This window comes from Trichosurus vulpecula, chromosome 7 (genome assembly GCF_011100635.1).
Source record: "Trichosurus vulpecula isolate mTriVul1 chromosome 7, mTriVul1.pri, whole genome shotgun sequence".
Lineage (NCBI taxonomy): Eukaryota > Metazoa > Chordata > Mammalia > Diprotodontia > Phalangeridae > Trichosurus > Trichosurus vulpecula.
Window position 1 is genome coordinate 197,517,502 of NC_050579.1, and position 24,305 is coordinate 197,541,806.

The window sequence follows — 24,305 nt, forward strand, 5'->3', positions numbered from 1 at the left end:
CAGTCATCTTGACATTTGTCTTGCCACTGGACTTTGGTGACTCTGGAAGAGAGAGTGAGGTTGATGACTTTGTACAACTCTGCCTCACTTAAACCCAAGTCATGCACAAGTCAAGACATCATTCTGTGATGTAATTCGTTCTCTTTGAAATCAAAGGATTAACAACAACATTATCCAGTAATGGATACAACAACAATAACAACAGTAAGAACAACATCCTCTCAAAATCCTACTCTCTGTGAGTACAGTGAGCTGAAGGCAAAGCAAAGAAATGGAGACAGAGTGATGAACAGCAAGGGCTTCACGTGCACTGAAACTTTCATAGTATCTAGGAAAACTGTCAGAAGGCTAAAACATTGGTAACTTAGGCTCTGGTATTACCACTTTTGAGTTGAAACTAGTCAATTTGATGTAACTCCTCATAAAAGTTAAAGAAATGGCTAGGGCTACATAGAATTTTAGGCTCACTCTTTTAAAAACTGTCATGTCGATCAGCTTGACATGGACGCAACAGAGTGAATGGTGCTCTTTCCTATTAATCTGTCACAAAAGGCATGTTATGCCAGAGGAAATCAGAAATACTGATATTCCAGTTGTTAGAAATATTTCAGTGCAGATGCTACCAGCTTCTAAAACAAGAAAAAAAACATGAGTGCACTTGTTGCTATTGTTGTTTTATTGTTATTCAGTCATTTTTAGTCAAATCTGACTCCCCATGACCACATTTGGGGCTTTCTTGGCAAAGATACTGGAGTGATTTGCCATTTCCTTCTCTGGTTCACTTTATAGATGATGAAACTGACATAAACAGGGTCACAGAGCTAGTAGGTGTCTGTGGCCACATTTGAACTCAGATCTTCCTGACTTCAGGTCTGGTATACTGTCCACTGCTACCTGCCTGCCCCTGATTGAACAAGGACTGGGCAAAAGATGAAAATTTTTATTTTGCATCAGTACTATGAAAAAACAAAGAAGGGAACATGTTACTAGTCTTAGGCAAGTGCTTAACATTGCTTTTTATTAAGATTAATCTCAGTTTCAAGTCATACAACAACATATTGCCAAATAGTATAGGACTATGGTAAGAAATAACTTCATCCTTAAGCTTAGGTTAGAAAATAGGAGAGGAAAGTGAGGATTACTAAAATATGTGGAGAGAAAAATTGAAGAACCTCAGTCTCAGGTCATCGAAAATCTTCACTTAATGCAATTCTTAAAATTGTATCCACTTAAGAAGTGTATGATTAAAACAGTATTGATGTTGCAAATAAATCTGAAAAAGGGATGCTCATATAATATGATTATGAAATGTCCTTTTGAAGTTTTACAACATAAATCTGACTGATACATAAAATATAACATAATATAATAATTCATAAAAGAATATTTGATATAAATGAGTATGAATGAATACATTTTCCCATACCATTTGACAGAAAATGTAAACAGGAGTTGCATATACGTACAAGCCACTGATTTGGGAAGAACCATGGAAGGAAAGAAACACTCCCTACCCCCTCCAAAGATGAGCACTATTCATTATCTTCCTGGGAAGTGACTTGAGAAAACTATTGAATGTATGGATGAAGGCACTGGATTATTACATCAGTATTTAGCTGGTATACACAGCATAGAAGCCAATGGCAAAATTATCAAATTAAGTTAAAAAATGGAATCCATATATACATATATGAAATTCTATCTTAATCAGAAATTGAAAGTAAAAGTGAAAAGGTTAAGTAGATACAAAAAATCGGTGCAGTGCAAAGAACAGAATAATCGGTTTAACATCATTATAAAAAATGATTCTTGAGAAGCAAAGAAAATAAAAGAAAATCCATGAAGAGAAGGGGTTTGTCAAAAATTTCTAGTTTTATATATAGTAACAAGAAACCCAAAACATTGAAAATGTAAAGTAAATTATAAAAAGTGGAAAGATTGTATGTCATTAATATAATGAACAACAGAACAATAATGTCAAGGGAGGTGCCATAACATTTTCATTAATTATATTGATTATCAAAAAGCTTTTGTTGCAGTTTTGTTCCAATGGTTTATTCACATATTTTGAATATATAAAAGAGATCCAAGGAAAGGTAGAATATTAATACTAACTCTGTGTGATATCCAAGTAGAAAACTGTTCCCTATTTGAAGCAAACCACCAATGTCAAGAATAATTGATAGAAAACATAACATTTTTCGAGGTGATAATATAGGCCTCTTATTGTTCCGCCTGGCCTTAAAGCTGTTATCTTTCCTAAATATAAATAAGTATACTTGTGGTAAGTTAGAATGTTATATGAAAACATCTTATTAATCTCTTCATCTACATTCATGCCATTAAATTATATAAGTTCATGAAAAAACACATTGAACAGAATTTTTACCTCAAATTCTTTGTCCAAAGACATAAGAGTGTTATTCAGACTTGATGCATATATAATTCTTGATGTATGCCAGGGAAAACCAGGCACAGAAGGCTTTGAGATTCATTGTACATATCAAATTGTGTCATTGGACAAAGGCAACACATACAGATACCTTGGGTTCTTCCAGGAAAGACACATTTAAAATAAAGCTGTCAAGGACAAAATGATTTCTGTGTATGTCAAAGTTTGACAGGAATCTTGACATTAAACTTAATATATGCAAAGAAAAATAGAAACTAAAGTTTTTGAGTTTGAATCTGGTGGCCAAATTTAACCTATGGTTGAAGGCAATCCTTAAACTAATTTGGTATTCTCCAAGCAAGACATATTGAACACAGTATTATCAAGAGAAAAGCTGAGACTAAGGATGTTTAGAGATTGATAGACATCATAAAATCAAAACTCAATGGAAAAACACATTTGGTATAATTAACATCTATGTAATATCCATCATAATACAGATTTTTGACATGATATGGATAATAAGAGATCTTTAAAGGATAAAAAAACAACCTTTACAATGCTCTTCATTTTTAAGCAGCTATACAAAGATAAATATTTTCTCATCAAAAGGAGGAAGATGGGTTGACAGAAATTCTCAGAGAACATGATAAGCAGGTTTAAAGCTTATAGAAATGTTTTGGTAAAAGCAGATATCATTTCCCTGAGCAACAATAATGACTGACAAAAGCCAGTCAATAAAACTCAGTCTGTTGAATATAAACAAAGAACTTAACCTGCAAGTGAGCCTTTGAAACTGCTAAGATGATACAGGGGAATAAAAAAAGCCTTACATGGGTGACATTCTCAGTAGTAAACCAATAATATCTAGAGAAAGAAGCACTGAACAAATGGTTGAATCACACAGATTTGTTAATAAAAATGAAAGGCAGTTCTTCAGTGATAAGTAGCTTTTACATAACTGTATTATAAGCTTTGATGTACAATTTTTTAAGCATACAAATAATGCATTTTTCAAAATAGAAAGAAAAGAAAGGCTTTTATCATGGTAATTTGGGACCAGGTTATCCCTACAAGAAATTACAGGAGCGTTATCCTTAAGGAATAAAGACTTGGTGATTAATGAAGATTATATAAGGAAAGGGTAGAAAGTAGAATGCATCATTATGAATTGTAAAAATTTGGCACCTACCAAATACCTAGCAAGATGCCATCAGGCTGCTAAAATTACACATTAGAAGTTCACTATTTTTCAAAAATCAAGTGACAAATTCCTATCTATAAAAAATGCCTCTGAAATATACTAGGAAATTCAATTGATAAATTGTACTAGAACTAGAGAATCATCATAGTCAGAAATTTTGCCCACCTACAGCTGCCTTGATTCATAAAATTTAAGAGCAGTTGTTTTTAGTAAATGTCACTATATCAAGTACTTACAATCTTCACATAATATCAAATAAAAAGCACAAACTCAAATAATAATTGCTTATAATCCAATGTTTTTATTCAATTACAACAAATGGCTACTTTTTCCTATCTGTGCAGTTATCTGTAGAACTTTAAATATAACAGAATAATAGTAGGATAGCAAATTACCTGAAGACAATTTCTATCTGAGCTCCATTGGGAAAAAGTAAGACATCTATTAGATTGGCCAAAATGACAAAAAACAAGGAAATGATAAATGTTGGAGAAGATGTGGGAAAATTTGAACACTAATGCATTGTGGGTGGAGTTGTGGACTGATCCAACCATTCTGGAGAACAATTTGGAATTATGCTCAAAGGGCTATAAAACTGTGCATACGCTTTGATCTAGCAATACTGCTACTAGGTCTATATTCCAAAGAAATCATAAAAGGGAAAAGGGCCTGCATGTACAAAAATATTTATAGAAGCTCTTGTTGTGATGGCCAAGAACTGGAAATTGAGGAGATGCCCATCAATTGTGGAATGGCTGAACAAGTTGTAGTACATGAATGTTATAGAATACTATTATTCCATAGGAAATGGTGAGCAGGTGGACTACAGAAAATCCTAGAAAGACTTGCATGAACTAATGCTGAGTGAAGTGAGCAGAACTAGGAAAGCACCATACACAGTAACAGCAACGTTGTGCAATAACTAATTTTGTCTGACTTAGCTCTTCTGAGCAATTTAGAGATCTAAAACAATTCCAAAGGATTCATGATGGAAAATACTATCACATCCAAAGAAAGAACTATGGAGTCTGAATGCCAATCAAAGCATACTATTTTCTCTTTTTTTGTTATTATTTTTTCTTTCTCATGGTTTTTCCCTTTTGTTCTGAGTCTTCTTTCACAACACAACTAATGTGGAAATATGTTTAATATGATCATACATGTGTAACCTATATCTGATTGCATGGTATCTTAGGGAGGGGGGAAATTTAGAACTCAAAGTCATATAAAAGCAAATGTTGAAAACTAAAAGTAAATAAATTTTAAAAAAGAAAATAATGTGAGAATGAAATATAATATTGAAATATTAATATCAATACCAATGATAAAACCATAGTCTGGTATATCTCTTCCTCCCTTCCTCCACTGATGCCACATACCTGAGATCATAGAAGGTCTCCTTAGCTCATTATACTCTGTGTACTTCCAGGAAAATGCCTTAGACTAAAATTAGGTATGGTTTATGTCTTCATTTCCCAACATCTGGGTAAAATCATATCCTATTCCTGCATAAGCACTGCATGTACAACATGGATTTAGGTATAGTACAGCTCTCATTTCATTCTTTATAAAAGTATATGAAAGGCAAAAGACTCACAGGGAAGGATAAGCATATACAGAAGCATAAAAATACTCCAAAGAGCTCATTTGTGTTCATGAAACTTCTCTGAGAAGGCAAAGGCAATTTGTGGGATACTGAACTAATGCCCATCCACCTCAGACTTGCATCTGAACGACTCAGTGAGTCACTTAGTATTTCTTAAGTGTCAACAATGTGTTAAGCACTGCGGATACAAAGAAACTCAGATGATAGTCCCTGATGTCAAGGAGTTTAGAGTCTAGTTGGGGAGACATCATGAAACAACTATTTAAAAATCTCACTTGCTTTCGTTCTCTCTCTACACACACACACACACACACACACACACACACACACATACTGAATTGTAGATCATCAATAGAGTGAAGGAACTAACATTAAGGGGGATTAGGAAAAGTTTCTTAAAGAAAGTGGGACTTTAGTTGAGACTTGAAGGATGCCAAGGAAGACAGGAAGCAGAGGTGAAGGAGGAGAGTTCCCAGCATTGAGAACAGCCAGTGAATACATCCAGAGTTGGGAGATGTAATGTCTTGTGGAAGAAAGAGCAATATCCCATGGGATTATCAAAGACCAGATCTTTTGGTCCCTCAGGGCATAGCTTCAGTTTGATAGCTATAGAGAGATTCTAATGGAGGAGCTCTTCCTTGCTCAAAAGTGCCCTGTTTAGGAAATCTACTTTTAGGAGGCTATGCCTAACTTTTGAACTCAGGTGTTCATGAACATAAGATTACCTATTTGATAATCCCCAGAGTTTCCTATAATCATTAGTCTTTGACCTTAGCTAATAAAAGAAAACAGAAAGGCAGAAAAAGGCAGATAGAAATTAGCAATTGAGAAACATCCCCCTCAATTTTGCCTGGGCAAGGACAAGCTGCTGGATGTATTAATATGCTTCTACATGCCCTTTTCTTTCACCAAGTGGGGGAAGGAAGAAACTATCCCTCCATCCCCACAACAATGTGCTTTCACTACATGTCCAAGGAAATGAAAACAAAGGAAAAATAGGCTAAAAATCATGAAAAACATGAGGCATTTCACAATACACTTTTATAGACTGCAGACTGAAGCTTTTCTGGAGAATCCATCCTCCTTAACCTTAAACAACCAATCTTATGGAGGCAAATGCTGGTCACTGGGGACCAAAGACTTCTCTGATCCTCTTAGCAAAAAGAAAAAAAAAGTACATCACTATTTTCAAGGGAGGTGGCCCTTTTTAGGAAGGTCTACTTCCTATAACTTGATCAAAATGAAATACATTTAAAGTTTTGTTCATTCTTCTCTATAGTCACCAACATCCCAGCCTAAGACTGAAAGCCTTGACTGTAAGGTATAGAAAAAAGGACAACTACTTTTATTGGAAAGGCATTAATTTATTTAACATAAGTAGCACTTTCTGTGAGCTGAGTTTCATGAGTTAGCATTTCTCTTGGCAATAATTTATAGTGATAAAAAAATCCTAGTATCATATTTATATAAGACAGTACCAAAGTTTTGTCTAGAATAAAATGTGCCTCATGATGAGAGAAAATTGCAGGTTTTTCCATGTATATGAGAAAAAAATATATATGTATATGTATACACACATATATGTATATGTATACACATACACATACACACACACACACATATATATACACACAGATAGATACATGTGCACATATACAGATGAGAGAAAACTTAGCGTGGTGGATTGAGAGCCTACCTCAAAGCTAGGAAGACCTAGGCTCAAAGCATGCCTCTGACAAATATGGTTGCATGATCCTAAGGTAAGGCACTCTCCATTTCAGTGCTCTAGGCAACTCTCTAATGCTATACATTGAAAAGATGGTACCAACCTGCACTGGTTGAAGAAGCTCCTTCTTGTGAGACTCCCCTATACTGATGAAATCACAACTCTAATCCTAATCCTTCTCTGTCTCTGTCTGTCTCTGTTCTTCTCTTCCCCCACCTCTCCCTTTCTCCCTTCCTCCCACCCTTCCATCCATACTCCACCTACCAATGAGAATCACCTGAACCTCTCAATGAATCCACCACCCACACACCAGTTAATGTGACCTACAGAAAGGCTAGACCGCTATTATAAGCTGGGTGTTAATGCAGGAAATTTATTGAGATCCAGAAGAGTCAACCACACTCTTCAAATATGAGATAAAAACAGAAAACCATCCTTGAACTCCATTGGCAGGTCTTCTTAGTGGCAGAGAAGCTTTAGTCAAGTCCCTGAGAAGAGAGGAGAAAAATAGAGATGAAGTCTCCTACCAACCCACCCACCCCAACAGAGGAGGAACTTGTAGACTTCAAAAGATCTGAAGATTTGAACTTTCCATCAGAGATGGTAGCAGTGGCCAAGGACAAGCTAACACTGGGGGAAGCTATATTCAGGATTCTGCTAGGAGAATAGCATTAAGCTATAACTAAAGGGAATGTCACAAGGACTGCTTGAAGTAAGAAGAGAATTGAAAACAAACAGGAGTTGTGAGTTTCTTCTTTGCCACACATGTTCTCTAAGATTGATCTCACTTTTCCCTAAACTCTGTATGTACTTGCAGCTTTTAGTTATAAGTATGTTTTTTCAGTGGAAATCTATTACAATATTAAGATGGAAAGTATAGTGAGACATAATGAATACATTTCTTTTCTTTGAACCCAACTCTTCTTGGTTGTAAGGCCAATTCTCTATCTTCCATATCATGCTGCCTCTCTTTGTGAGATCTCTAAATGTAATACTTTTATTTCTTTCCTATGTCTTTCTCTATCTCCTTCCCTTTCCCTTCTCTCTCTCTCTGTCTCTTTCTCTCTCTCTCTCTCTCTCTCTCTCTCCTTTTTTTCCTCCTCCTCTTCCTCCTCCATATTATTGATGATATGTATATGTGATAAGAATTTACGGTTAGCCATTTATTCCTTTAAGTATTAAACAGTAAATAAAATACATGTCAATATTTTATTTTGCATAGCCATTCCTCTTTATAAAATTAGGCTTAATTTCCTCTTTCTTCTTTAAAATTTACATGGCCCATTTCATAGAGGTATTTCATTACTAATTTCCTTAGTATTTACGGTTTTAATCATTACTTCAAGAAATACAGAGTTACATGGACAAATTAATGTGGAAAACATTGAATTAGTAAGAAACAATTAGTACTTCTCTTTAAAAAGACAAAAAAAACCTTTATCATCTTTCACATAGGAAAAAAATGAGCCTGTTTTCCCATATGCTCAATATGAACAATTTGTTATGCAGTTTCTAAACTTATTAGACTAATGACTATTCTCCAAAGATCAAATTTTCATTCTCTTTTATGGTAAATGGGTAATTATATTTTATCTCTCCACATTGCAAATAATGGATGTACATTGCCAGGGACAACAGAGGCTAGAAGCAGGTCCATATGCTTGCTGGTGAACCAGCCAAAATGCAATCTACTTAGAGTGGTTCAAAACCATTACAGCCACAGTATTAGTTTTCACTTGAAATACAAAGAACCAATAAAAACCTAGAATAATTGTCTTGTAGACTTACAACTCAAAGGCATGGTTGTTGTTGTTCAGTTGTCTTAGTGATGACTCTGAGTGATTCTATTTGGGGTTTTCTTGGCAAAGATGCTGGAGTCATTTACCATTTCATTCTTCAACTCTTTTTACAGATGTGCTAGGTGACTTGCCCAGGGTCACACAGGTAGTAAGTGTCTAAGGCCAGATTTGAATTCACAAAGATGAGTCTTCCTGACTCCAGGTCCTGTACTCTTTCTATCCACTATGCCACTTACCTGCCCCTTGCAGGAATGGTAGAAGTCATTTATTTGGACCTTCTCTACCTCATTTTACAAAGGCTGAAATAGACTCAGAAAAGGTAGGTAACATATCCATGTACAGGCTGATTGCAGTAGAAAACTTAACTGATTATATTGCAAACAAATTCAGAGAAGCAGAAGTACAATTCTCCATACGAGATTTTAACTCAGTCTTAATTTCTACGATTAAATTGTGAATGCCTAGGTCATGTAGTCTGTAGAAAACTCCTCTGTATGCTCTTGAGAGAATGAAATAAAAAAGGCAAATAACATTCTAGAATTATTATGAAAGTAGTTTTGACCTCACAGAACTCTTAAAAGGATTTAGGGGAACATAAGGGGTCCATGGATTATATTTTGAAAAGTGCTTTTCTAGGCAACTATATGCTCTAAGATTATAATCTGCAGAAAAAATGGAAAACCTACTTTGGGAGAGGGACTTCCCTTATGGTTTCAACAATCTGGCTAGCAGCTGCTGTGAGGGTGTAAAATCAACAACCAGCTCAGAGAATGCTGCAAGCCCAGGTCCTTTTGATCTGCTTTAGATTAGGAAAGCAATATTAAGGGGTTAACGATCTTACTTTAATCCAGCATGCAAATATCATTTACTTAGCTCAGGGGAAAAACCAGCACCCTGAATTACAGACCAAATAAAATTCGTAGTTATCAACATCTGAGTCTTCAGCCAGGGAGCTCATTACAACGGCTGGCCCAGAGTCACATGCCATTCTTGCTGTGGTTCAGAGCTCAGAGAAAGAACGCCAACCTCTGGGCTTATATATTCTGTTCGGGGCCCCGAGGGCCCTGACCTCACCCAAGCTGGGCATGGAGAAGTTCCCTACCCCCAATGTCACATCATATACACATCAACGACTCCCAATTGTCTCAGTGCTGAGAAATACAAAAGCATCCCACTTTATCTGCCCCATTCAAACAAAGGCCAGAATCATTAAAGGTCAACAACAAAAAGTCCCACCTTAATTACTATTACACTTAAAATATGCCAATGAAATTACAGGTCCAGTCCCTATCCTCTATATGTATTAATAGACACATGTGCATATGCATATATAGGTATACAATTGATATAGACACACATACATACCTAGGAACATTGATATAGACACACACATATAAATAGACACACATACATATACATATGTATATATATATACATAGATGTATACACACACACACATACCACACACACACACACACACACACACACACACACATATATATATATATATATATATATATATATATATATATATATATATATATATATATATATATATATACTATAATAGTTTATTTTTTTAAACACAACAGTAAAAGATTTGAACTCAAATCCTAGCCCTCTCACTTTCTAGCTGTATGACCACAGGTAACTTCTCTCCTTTAGTCTTTTTTTAAAGCTTGTTAAATGAGGGAGTTGTACTATAGGTCCCTCTTAGCTCTAAATCTTTGATGCTCTGTTCCTTAAGCAACCCAACTATGAATAGTTGTAATGGTCAATTTTGGTTCAGAATTACAGATGGTTAATTGTTTCCTTTTCAGTAGACAGATAAATGACTGTGGAGGCAGAATGTTGCATATACTGTTAGCTATAGTTATTGTTTTGTTGGGTTTTGTTTCCCTGTTTGATCGTATTCAAACAGGTATTTTGCTCAGGGTGTGTGTGGGGTACTGTATTGGGCAAATGGTTGTGGAATGTAAACAAAAGAAATCGATGATATTTAATTTTAAAAAATTGATAGAAATTGAATATACAATAGTTCCTTCTCCCCTCCCCGCCCCAATTAGAGCAGGCAGGACTGAGGAATGAAAACATTTCCTTAACCCCTATTTTAAGAAAGAACCACTTCACAGTCATGGAATAATTTCACACATTCAATTTAATTGAACTGCAAAACACAGTCCATGCCAGATATTTATTAGGAAGTGCTAAGATACACATAGTGGCTTAGATACTCCACCTTACTTCCAAAAATGACCTTGGTGATTATAAATAGCAGGAAGTTTGCCCAAGATCTCTAAATTACGTTAGTCATATGGTTGGTCTTAAATCCAAAGAGAAGATATATATTTTTAAATTTCTGTCACATAAGACTGTGTGTATTACATTTCTGAATATGCTTCTGTGGAACACAAAAAGGATGTTTGACTGTCTCATTTAATAGACCATTTTCAAAATATTCAGAATTTATGTCTAGTATGTCTATATTGAGGAATGGTAGGATTATAATATTTGGAATAAATTTAAATATTTTAGGATATTAAAAAGTTTCTAGATAGAGTAGCTTTGTGAGTTGAGTGTTCAGCTTACAATCAGAATGACCTCTATTCAAATACCATTAATGAAGCTATCTGTATGACCTTGGGAAAAGCTCTTAATCTCCATGACTTCCAAAACCACATTGTAGTTATTTACAAAAATGTACTGTGATATATCTTATTGGAGTTAGTTTCTATACAGAGTTTCCTACACTGACAAAATCACCTGTTGTTCACATATTTACATGGAAAAGAAGTGCAAAAAATTACGTAGCTTTAACTTGATGTATTGGGTACAAGAAGGTTAATCAAGTAGAACTGTCTTAGGGGAGCTACATTTTTGTCTTCAGGACTTCTCTCTGATCCTTCTCTCATGGCAATTCCTTTTACCCCTTAATTCTTTCCTCCTCTATTGCTGATATTTGGCTTTCTACTCTATCCTTTTGGTTACTTGGTCCTAAAACACTTTCTTGGTAGGTCTCCAATTTTATAGGATCATTGTATCTATAGGACTTGGAGCCATATTTTAGAGGTCATCTTTCCCCTTGTATATTTGAAGAAAATGAAGCCTGGAGAGATTTAGGGACTTATTAAGATTGACAGTCAATGCACAGCTGAGCCAGGATTTGAACCCAGTTCTTTTGACTCTAAATAGTATTCTTTCCACTATTTCACATATTACTGCAAGAATTTTCATTTCTATCACTATTTACTCTTTATTTCTATCACTTTTAATCAATACAGGTCACAGCCCCTGGATAATTTAATATACCTTCATTGAGAGTTACTTTGGCTGAAAAAAAAAATCATCACCCTGGATATAATCTATTCATAATCTCTCTCCACCCTTAAACTAGGAGGGACTGTAGCGTTTCTCATCAAAGTACATGGCTATGAGTATGGTTCAAGTCTACTGTATTCCCTGAGATTAGCAATGTCCCTCTTATAGTTAACCAGTCCAATTATTCTGGAGAACAATTTGGAACCATGCCCAAAGGACTACTAAATTGTGCATATCCTTTGATCCAGCTATAACACTGCTAGGTCTATATCCCAGAGACATCAAACAAAGGTGGGAAAAGACTTATTTGTACAAAGATATTTATAGTAGGTCTTTTTGTGGTGGCTAAGAATTGGAAATTGAAGGGATGCCCATCAATTAGGGAATGGCTAAACAGGCTGTGTTATATGATTGTGATGGAATGTTATTGTGCCATAAGAAATGACAAGCAGGATGATTCAGGAAAACCTGGAAAGACTTACATGAACTGATGCAAAATGAAGTGAGCAGAACCAGAAGAACTTTGTACATAGTAATGACAATATTACACCATGAAGTACTGTGAACAACTTAGCTATTTTCAGCAACTCAATGGCCAAAGCAATCTCAAAGGACTAATGATGAAGCATACTGTCTCCAGAAGAAAAGAACTGATATTGTCTGAATACAGACAGAAGCATGCTATTTTTCACTTTCTTTTTTATTCTTTTTTTTATTTTGATACTTCTGGCACAAAATGACTAATATGGAAATGTTTTACATGATTGCACACGTATAACCTATATCTGATTGCTTATTTTCTCAGAAAGGGAAGAGGGATATAATTTTGAACTCAAAACTTAAAAATGCTTAAAATTATTTTAACTTGTGATTTGAAACAAATAAAATATTATATTAAAAAAAAACTGTACATGCCCCTTGACTCAGCAATTCCACTACTAGGTTTGTATCCCAAAGAGATAAAAAAAAACAAAGAGGAAAAGAACCTATATGCACAAAAATATTTATAGCAACCTTTTGAAAAATGTATTTTATTTTCCCCCAATTACGTGTTAAAGGAATTTTAACACTTTAAAAAAGTTTTGAGTTCTAAATTCTAACCTTACCTCCCCCCACCATAGTAAGCAGTCCAATATAGTTATGCATGTGCAATCATGCAAAATATTTCCATATTAGTAATTTTGTACATAAAGACTTGAATTAAGAAAAGGAAAGGAAAAAAGGCAAAAAATATGCTTTGATCTGCATTCAGATTTCATCAGTTCCTTCTTTGGAGGTGGATAGACTTTTTTCATCATATATCCTTTGGAATTGTCTTATATCATTATACTTTAGTGATATATATATGTATATATATGCATATACATATATATTTTATATGCACACACACATACATACACATGTACCTGTGTATGCACATACACACATATATTCCACACATATGTGCATGTATTATATACAACTCAGTTCTAGGGACTACACAAACCAGGAAGTAGGCAAGATTTGGCCCTCAGCTCTAGTTTTCAGACCCCTGATCTGGGGCAGTTTCTCTTGGCCTGTACTAGCTATTGCTTCAGATCACTGAGATATCTATTTTAGCATGGAGGTCAGATTAAATGACCTCAAGATCCCTTTCAACTCTAACAGCCTTTAGCCTATTCATTTCTAAGTAAAAAGATCTGACCTAATAAGATTAAACTAGCTTCATTAGTTTCTTAATTGAGGTAAAACTCAGTGAAAACAACTAAAGTTTGTCATTTTAAAAATGGGGAAAGAAAACTCTGAAGCACACCTGAAGTAACTTTTCTTTAATCTCAAGTAATGCTCAATACTTTTTGGAGATCAGAGAGAAACAGAAAGTAAGAAAAAGAATTGAACATGAAGGATTTTCAAAAAATGTTAGTTTTCTTGCAGTCACTAAATAATGAAAAGCTAGGCTTTTTCATGAATATAATAGCATGCTTGTCCTTTTCAGCTATAAAATATTAACCCCAAAAGAAAGGCAACAACCAAGTGTACCTTTGTAAGTCTATCAAGTTCACAGTATTTTTTTCTCCTGGAAAATAGTAAATGACTTCCAAGGTTCCTTCAAGTTCTGGATCTATGAGACTATGATTTAAAATCATTTGAAAGTGTTATATAAATGTGAGTTTTTATTTTAAACTATGATTGATATGAAAGGCCTGGGAGAAAGTATAATTTTCATATTTGTTTGTCAAGTTAAGATAAGGCAGCTAGTTGGTGCAGTGGATAGTCTAGTAGACTTGAGGATAAGACGTCTAAGTTCTAACCCTGCCTTAGACACTTACTATCTGTGTGGCTCTTGGCAAGTCACTTAATCTCTCTTAGCCTCAGTTTTTTTTTGATCAGTAAAATGGGTATAATAATAGGAATCTGCCTTCAAAGGTTGTTTTAATGAAAACATAAGGAGATATTTGTAAAATACTTCTTAAGCCTTAAATTGTAGCTATCATTATTATGAAGAGAAAATGGTGCCAAAATAAGTAAACAGGAGCAAAGAAAACTCAATCCATTTTATTTTATTTTAATATTTTTGCTTATGAACCTGGACCAAAAATGCCTAAGCCACAATTTTACATTTGGCATCAGAATGAAAAACAAACCAAACCAAAACAAAACAAAACAAAAAACAGAACATAGCACACACACTTTTTCCTTTCTCCACAATGCCTACAATTCTTTCTACTCATCCTTTCTTGTATGGCATGAGAATTCCCTCATGATCTATATTGAAATAGCTCAAGGCTATCAGCAATCTGTGTTACTTATTGAAAATAGCAGTCACTATAGAGGGAAAGTCTTTTGCCGTTCTTGGGGTGTGCATGACCTCTGATTCTACAATTCTTTCTGAATCATTTTGTGACGAGGAGAAAAAGAAAAGATAGTATTATCACCTACTATCATGTGATCTGTATGAGGAACAAAAATATTTTCACACAAAATTACTTATGTCATTGTAATGGGGATCTGGCCCATGCCCAGATCCCCATTACATCCCCCCTCCTTATTTGGACATGAACTAGACCTCTTACTGTATCAGTCTCATGATGAATGTGAGCCAGACACCAACCTATTTTGGATATTTTACCTCAGGTAAACACACACACACACACACACACAGACACACACTCAGACATACAAGAGATTTCAAAGATTAAAAAGCAAAGAAACAGTGAGAGCAATCCATTCTGGTAAGAGAGGCTTGATTTTTCAGTCAATAAATCAATCCATAAGTATTTATTAATTGTTTACCAAGTGGTAAGCACTTTCCAAGAAATATTCAAAGGAGGGGAAAAAATGAAACAGTTTACTTTAAAGAAATTTGCTTACTTTCTATTGGTTTATATGGACTGATCATTAAAAGGTTTTATGTTTTTAGAGAAAAGATACTAGTGCTCTTTGCAGCAGAAAACATGAACACTTTCTCAAAATTGAACATCATTTTGGCACAAGGCTATTGGGTATACTCTATTCACATAACACATTGGTGTGGGAGATCTGACTTGTGTTTTAAAATTTGACCCTATGTATTTGTGAAATAGACATAGATAACAATTAGAAAATTGAAGCACTGAAGTTCCATTTTAATTAAAATCTTTGGACTAATTTGAAAAACGGCATCTAATTTTTGAACCCAACCAAGACTATTGAGTGAATAGAATTCAGGGACTAATTATAGTGGAGGTGCCAGCAAAAGGCAGCTTCCTTTGGCATACATCTGCATCTCAATGTTTTTTCAATGGTTAGGTAATTTGAGTAGAAGCGTTCTTTATGAGGTTCATGGAGATGTCAGGTTCCCATTTGTACATCTCCCTAAATGCCATCCATTTACTGCATCATCTGCTGTCAAACCCAGTGTCAGCTATGACTAGAAATAAGTTGAGCGGCTAGAGACTTGTGTAGTACAATGGTTATAAGTATACAGTAGAAGAGCACCTACTTATTATATAAACCTATTCTTCTTACTATAAAACCATGCCCATTACTTCCTTTGTACCAATTTCATATAATGAAGTCTAGCATGATATAATGGAAGGGATGTTGGGAATTGAAATAAGAAGACCCTGGTTGACTAAGTTCTTGCTTCAGCAGACACATAGGCACTGACCAAGCCACTTTATTTTCCTAGGCATGGCTTTTCTCATCTTTAAAATAGGGGTATTCATATTTGCAGTATAATTCTTAGAGAATGGCTTAAAGAAGAGCACTTTATAGTGCTTAAAATTGTAAGTATGAAATGTTATTTATTCATTTTCTTTGAAATTTTTCATGTGAATAACGATACCTAAAACTTAGAGTATTTCACATTATCTCATTTGATTTTCACAATGTACTGGTGAAGTATGTGCAGTTTTCATCTCTATTTTACCAATAAGGGAAATGAGAGAGAGTGACTAAGTAATGTAATGAAAGTCACACAGCTACTATGAAAGGCACCAGTGGTACAATGGAAATAATTCTGGATTTCAAATCTGAGGACCTGGATTCAAAACTTGGCTCTGCTTTACTTGGAGAAACCACTTTACTTTTCTGAGCCTTAGTTCATCATCCATAAAATGAGGGCATGACCCCCAAGTTCCCTTCTAGCTTGAAGTCTATATTCTTACAAATTTCTGAGGTGAGATTTGCACCCAGTTTTCCTTTACTAAACAACATGAGGACAAGCACTTTGGAAGATTCTTTGAAGAAGAAGAGCTCTTTTTTTTGCACTATTTTGCCCACCTCTGATCCTTCATATCTAGGAACCCCTGCTTCATTCATCTTTTTTATTTTGTTATTTAATACTTGATACTTTAATACTTGTTCAGGAATGGATCTGGAGATATATATATATATATATATATCTTGTCAAAGGAACAACTTAGTAAAGTTTCAGGAAGTTAATCACCAGTTGGCTGAAAGTCAAATGAAATTTTAAACTGCGACAATGCTCAAAGATTATATATTAAATCTTAGAGAAACTATGACATGTGTTGGGGGGATGGAAACACAAATAGAAGAAATCATAGATTTTTGAAATATATAAGGTATTTGTGGTGGTAAAGAACTGGAAATTGTGTCATGGCATATGACTGTGATATAATATACTGTGTAATATACTGTGCTATAAAAAATGATGGGCTCATTGATTTTAGAAAATCATGGATAGACACACAAAGCAATGAAGAGTGTAATGAGTACAACCAAAAACGTTTTATACAGTTGTAGCAATACTGTTTTAAGACCAACTAGATCTATAGGATAATTTTACATCTATATGTATACATGTATACATATATGTATGTGTATATATATGTATATATTTACATATATATTTGTGTCTAATGATAGACATCTCTAGGCAGGGGAGAGGGAAGAAAAAAGGGAGAAAAGAAATTTAATAATTCTATTATATTTCTAAAATGAATAAGAAGTTGTACATAATAAGTTTGCTGTTTCATGTGCATTCATCTTTATTTTTTAATTTTGCTATGTTATGGAAATGGTTGTTCTGTTTCATAAATTAAAAATAAATAATATAAGGTCTTATATTATCTTCTTTTGCCTTACTTTTATTCCTTCTCACAATTAGACACCTCAATGGGGATAGAGAACGAGTCTTATGTGTTGATATCCTTCTCTGTTCCCCATACCAAATAACAGCAGAAACACCATTCCCCTTTTACTAATCTTCAGATTCTCCTGGATTACTGATGTCCTTCTCTACTACTTTCAATTATATCTAACCATTGAATCCCTAAAAACAAATAAAACACCAGCACCAGTATCACCACCAAATCTCTTCATATTCTTAGGCTATTATCATATCTCTTCCCTCTTAGCCAAAATCCTAGTGAGGAAAAAAGGCCTTCTACACTCATTTCCTCTACTTCTCCACCTTTCATTCATTCTTCAACACTTTATAAATTTGATCTCTGACTGTCATTCAATGGAAGTTCTACAAAGTAACAGAAGATATTTTGATTGACAAAGATGGTGATCTTTAGTCAGTCCTTATCTTTGCTGCCTTTGACACTGTTGACATCCTCTCCTGTATACTTTCTTCTCTTTCTCTCCATGCACATGGCTGTAGCCTCTCTTGATTCTCCTCCTATCTATATGATGATTCCTTTTTAGTCTCCTTTGTTAGATCTTCATCTGTTCAGGGGTCCTTTACTGTGGGTGTATGAGCTTTTCAATAAAAACAACTTTGATGAACATATTTTAACACAATTGGTTACCTTTTAATATTATGTATTTTATATTATATGTTTAAAATGTTATTCTCAGATCCATAGGCATGAACAGGCTGACAAAAAAAAAACTACAACTCAAAATAAGTTAAAATCCCCTGATCTTCCCTTATGACCCCTAAATATGAATATACCACTAGACTTTATCTTGGTTCCTTTTCTCTTTCCTTTGTACATCCTCTCTCCTAATGACTTCATCAACCCACATGAGTTTGATTATAATTTCTTAAATTCTTTTTTTTTTGGAGGGGGGAATGCAGGGCAATCGGGGGTTAAGTGACTTGCCCAAGGTCACACAGCTAGTAAGTGTGTGGTGTCTGAGGCTGGATTTGAACCCAGGTCGTCCTGACTCCAGGGATGGTGCTCTACTCACTGCACCACCTAACTGCCCCTTAATTATAATTTCTATGGAAATTACTCAAAATCTTTACATCTAGCACAATTTTTTCCTGAGCAGTAGTCTTAAAACATCAACTACTTTTTGGACATTAAGAACTACATATTAAAGATGGCACCTGGAAAGCAGGGACTTGCATGAGCTCCCCCCCAGATCCCTCCAAAAACCTATAAAATGCCTCTGAACAAATTCTAGAGCTGCAGAACACACAGAATAGCAGAGGGAAGCAGGGCTCCAGACCAAGACAGCCTGGGTGGTCGCTGGGTAAAATCTATCACAAGGAGCTGGGAGCAGAGTGGAGCACAGCCCAGCGTGGGCTACACCCAGACCAACCAGATGGGGAGCCAGGCAGAACAGGCCCTAGTGCCCTGAATCCGTGAACTGTGGCAGTTACCAGACTTCTTAACCTACAAACACTAAAGATAACAGAGAAGATTAGTGGGAAAAGCTCCGGGAACAGAATAAAAGGAGCTCATGCTTCGGCCACCACCCCAGGGGCAGGAGAGGTGATGCAGCTATGAGGACAGAACAACAGCTGCAGTTGCTTCCAGCCCCAGACCCACCTAGTGGGAGGAATTAAGTGGAGCATCAGAGCAGGAGTGCAGAGCCTGCTTAAGATCTGAGTCACGGTCAGGATTAGCAGTTCTTGGGGGAGGTGGAATGTTGGTGTGACAGAGCTTGGTGTGTAGAAATAGCTCTGAAAACAACAGCACATCCCCTCAAGCTTGGGTCAAAGTACTCTGTACTCTACAAGCAGTCATACTCCGATGAAAAACTCAAGGGTCGGGCTATAGAAATGTTCATACCCTTTGACCCAGTAATACCACTTCTAGGGTTGTATCCCAAAGAAATCACGCAAGCGGGAAAAGGACCCATATGTACAAGAATATTTATAGCAGCTCTCTTTGTGGTAGCCAAGAATTGGAAAGCAAAGGGATGCCCATCAATTGGGGAATGGCTGAACAAGCTGTGGTATATGAAGGTGATGGAATACTATTGTGCCATAAGAAATGGGGATGATGCAGACTTCATAACAACCTGGACAAACCTACACGACATAATGCTGAGTGAGCGGAGCAGAGCCAGGAGAACGTTGTGCACAGCCACAGATATGTGGATTCCGTGAGGAACAATCCTGACATACTGCGCTTTTCTCAGCAACCTAAAGGGGCAAGGACAACTCCAGGGGACTCACGATGGAGAACGCTATCTTCATTCAGAGAAAGAACTGTGAAGTTTGAATACAGACTGAGGCACACTACATGCTCGCCTTTTCTGCTTCTCTTTTGTTTTTGGGTTTTTTTTTTTTTTGGTTCTGTTTCTTCTTTCCCATGATTCATTCAATTGGTCAAAATTCTTCTCCACGACTTGACTAGAGCATAAATTAATTCAATGCGAAGTTATACATGACAGTTATATGAGACTTCATGCCGTCTTGGGGAGGGAGGGGGGAAGGAGGGGAGAAAAACTGGAACTTAAAACTATGTAGAACCGTGTGTGGTAAACTAAAAATAAATAAAGAAAAAAAAACTCAAGGGTCAAGTAGTTAGCTGGTAACATGGCCAGCAGACTCAGATTCAGTCTCAGACTTTGGAATCTTTCTTTGGTGACAAAGAAGACCAAAACATACAGCCAGAAAAAGTCAACAAAGTCAAAGAGCCTACATCAAAAGCCTCCAAGAAAAACATGAACTGGTCTCAGGCCATGCAAGAGCTCAAAAATGATTTGGAAAAGCAAGTTAGAGAAGTAGAGGAAAAATTGGGAAGAAAAATGAGAGTGACATGAGAAAACCATGGAAAACAAGTCAATGACTTCCTAAAGGAGACCCAAAAATACTGAAGAAAACAAAACCTTAAAAAATAGACTAACTCAAAAGCCAAAAGAGCTCCAAAAAGCCAATGAGGAGAAGAATGCCTTGAAAGGCAGAATTAGCCAAATGGAAAAGGAGGTCCAAAAGACCACTGAAAAAGTACTTCCTTAAAAATTACACTAGAGCAAGTAGAAGCTAGTGACTTTATGAGAAATCAAGATATTATAAAACAGAACGAAAGGACTGAAAAAGTGGAAGACAATGTGAAATATCTCATTGGAAAAACCACTGACCTAGAAAATAGATCTGGGAGAGATAATTTAAAAATTATTGGACTACCTGAAAGCCATGATGAAAAAAAAAGCCTAGATATCATCTTTCAAGAAATTATCAAGTAGAACTGCCCTGATATTCTAGAGCCAGAGGGTAAAATAGAAAGTGAAAGAATCCACCGATCACCTCCTCAAAAAGATCCAAAAAAGAAAACTCCTATAAATATTGTCGCCAAATTCCAGAGCTCCCAAATCAAGGAGAAAATACTACAAGCAGCCAGAAAGAAACAATTTGAGTATTGTGGAAACATAATCAGAATAATGGCTTCTACATTAAGGGATCAAAGGGCTTGGTATATGATATTCTGGAGGTCAATGGAGCTAGGATTAAAACCAAGAATCACCTACCAAGAAAACTGAGTATCATGCTCCCAGGCAAAATATGGATTTTCAATAAAATAGAGGACTTTCAAGCTTTCTCAGTGAAAAGACCAGAGCTTAATAGAAAATTTGACTTTTAAACACAAGAATCAAGAGAAGCATGAAAAGGTAATCAAGAAACGGAAATTGCAAGGGACTTACTAAAGTTGAACTGTTTTGTTTACATTCCTACATGGAAAGATGATGTATATGATTCATGAGACCTCAGCATTAGGATAGGCTTTTTTTTTGATATTTAGATATTTTGATATTTTAGAGGGTTGTATCTACTCATCAACTGTGTTTGGACTTTACTCAGTAGGCAAATGGAATCACTGAATACTTTTTAGCATAGAAATGATGTAACCGAATCTGTGCACAAAGGAAGTATTTCTTTTAGTGATAAGAAGTATACATTAACAATGTGGGAAGATAGTTTGGAGAGAATTTGGAGTGCCTAAGCTACTTCAATTGCCACTTTGGCTGCCCTAGGTGGCTACTGCTGTAGGGCAGAAGGGCCTCAATTAGGATGTTAATAGTGACTATATATATGAAAGGAGAGATGAGAGAGATGTTACAAAGATGGGATTCTCAAGACTCGGTGAATGATTAGAATACCAAATGAGGGAACAGGAAAAATACCAAAATTAGAAATATGAAGATTGGGTGAATGGTTGTATTATAGACAAAAATAAGGAAGTCATCAAAAGGAGGATTAAGGTGAAAGATAAAGAACTCGGTGAGATTCCAGGTAGAGATAGTTTGTTGTTAGTTGGGGATGTAGATCTAGTGTTCAGAAAAGATAGAGATCAATGGCTCTGTGGACTAATTTCTTTTTATTTGACTAGTGTTAAAACTCACTGTCCCAAGGAATATTACAAGTTAACTATTTCAAGCCAAGAACTTTTAGTTTCTTGAAGAAAACTAAGTATATAAGGTGCTACTAAGATAAGATCTTAAGGAAAAAAATGAAATATTGAAAAAAATTCCATAACTGCATATATTTTCACTAAATGATATTCAGATGTTTGGGATGTTAAAGTAGTAATGGATAAACATTTAAGTTTAAAAGGCAAATTTCACTTCACCTTTAAGATTTCACAAATGGGATTTTTCTAGGGCTTTTCGCCTTTGAAATGTGAGTCTCTTGAGCTTTGAAAGTCAATTTTGATCCCACACAAATATTTGTACCATCATCCTTCCTGAACTCCACAACCATCAAAGATGTCAGTTTTAAACCTGAAGCTTGTTTTCTTAAGACAATGAAGTAAAGGATGAGTAGATTTTTTAATGTCAGATTTGGAGTGAAAAATTCCCTTAACTTCTGCTCCTCTTTCTTTTATTTACCATTACGTCTGTCCTCTTCTCATTCATTCTGCTTTCTGAGTCCAAAATTGTGTTTTGCCTCTCTCTGTACAATTGACTCCCTTGATCATATTGATTTCTACTTCAGTCATTTTTCATTACTTTTCTTCATTCTGTCCTGCCATTCCAACTCTTCCCTTTGCCCACCCACTCAAGGTTATCAATTTTGTAGCCCCTGACCTGTTTTTCAATATGGCAAACCCAAGGAGTTTGCCATTCTACAAACTTTATATTAAAAGAAAATCTCCTAAACTTGTAGATTGTCTCCCTGGAAAATTGACCCAGAGAACTGAGTAAACCTCATATTGCACTCTAGTTATGCCGTTATTAAAATAACCACTTGTATTGGCTAGTTAGATTATTGAGACATTCAAGGGATTCAGTTTAAAATTTTTAAAGCTGGTTGTCTGTCTGAATTGACTGCCCAGTGTGAGGCAAAATGGGTACCAAGTTATCCAGGGAGTCTTATATTAACATTCCTTAGGCTCCTACTACATACATAGCAATATGTAAGATAGAGTCATAAATAGAATTACTGGGGCCATGTAAAGTTTTGGAATCAGTAATTACAAGAACAGTAGAGCACAGGAAACCTCCAAGTGTGCATGAGTGAATGATTTGTTTTTAAAAGGAATCATTAAATGCCAACTATGTTCCAGAAAGGGTACTGTACACCAGGACTAGAAATATTAAAAGTTAGATTGTCCCTGATTTCACATTCTCATAGGGAGAATGACAACAAAAAACGCAGGAGTGAACAAGAAAGGGAGACAGTATGGGAAGTTACAAAAATTATAATTGAAGACATAGCAAAGTAAATTCTCGTGTCTCTTCTAGTAGCAATAGTAGAATTGATTTGATTAATATCCAGAATATGGGGTAGAAAGATGCTTCTGGTAGTGTATTTCTTGTAAATAATATATTACTGGATTTTGCTTCCTAATGCATTCTGCTAACCTGTTCAGTTTCAGGCATGAATTCATAGTATTCACATTCACTGTTATGATAGTTAAGTATTTATTTCCCTCCATTCTATTCATATATAAATGTATATAAAATATTTCATCTCTATTGCCTCTTTCCTTATTTATTTCAAGTTATTGCCCTTTCATATCCCCCAATTAACCTTTTCTCTACCATCCTCTCTCCAAGCTTAAGATTTTGTTGCTTATGACTCATTCTTCCTTGAATCCACCCTTCTTATTCTTGGATATGTGTGTATATATGCATATATGTATGCATGTATATATATATATATATATATATAATGTATTTCTACATCAAACTCTTTGTATGTGTTTTTCCATATTTTTTTTTAAATGCAATTTATTTATTTAACATATTTGGTTTTCAGCATTGATTTTCACAACATTTTGAATTACAAATTTTCTCCCCATTTCTACCCTCCCCCCCACTCCAAGATGGCTTATATTCTGGTTGCCCTGTTCCCCAGTCAGCCCTCCCCTCTATCACCTCCCTCCCCTCTCATCCCCTTTTCCCTTCCTTTCTTGTAGGGCAAGATAAATTTCTACGCCCCATTGCCTGTGTATCTTATTTTTTAGTTGCATACAAAAACTTTTTTTTTGTTTTTGAACATCTGATTTTCAAACTTTGAGTTCCAAATTCTCTTCCCTCTTCCCTTCCCACCCACCCTCCCTAAGAAGTTGAGCAATTCAACCTAGGCCACACATGTATTATTATGTATAACCCTTCCACAACACTCATGTTGTGAAAGGCTAACT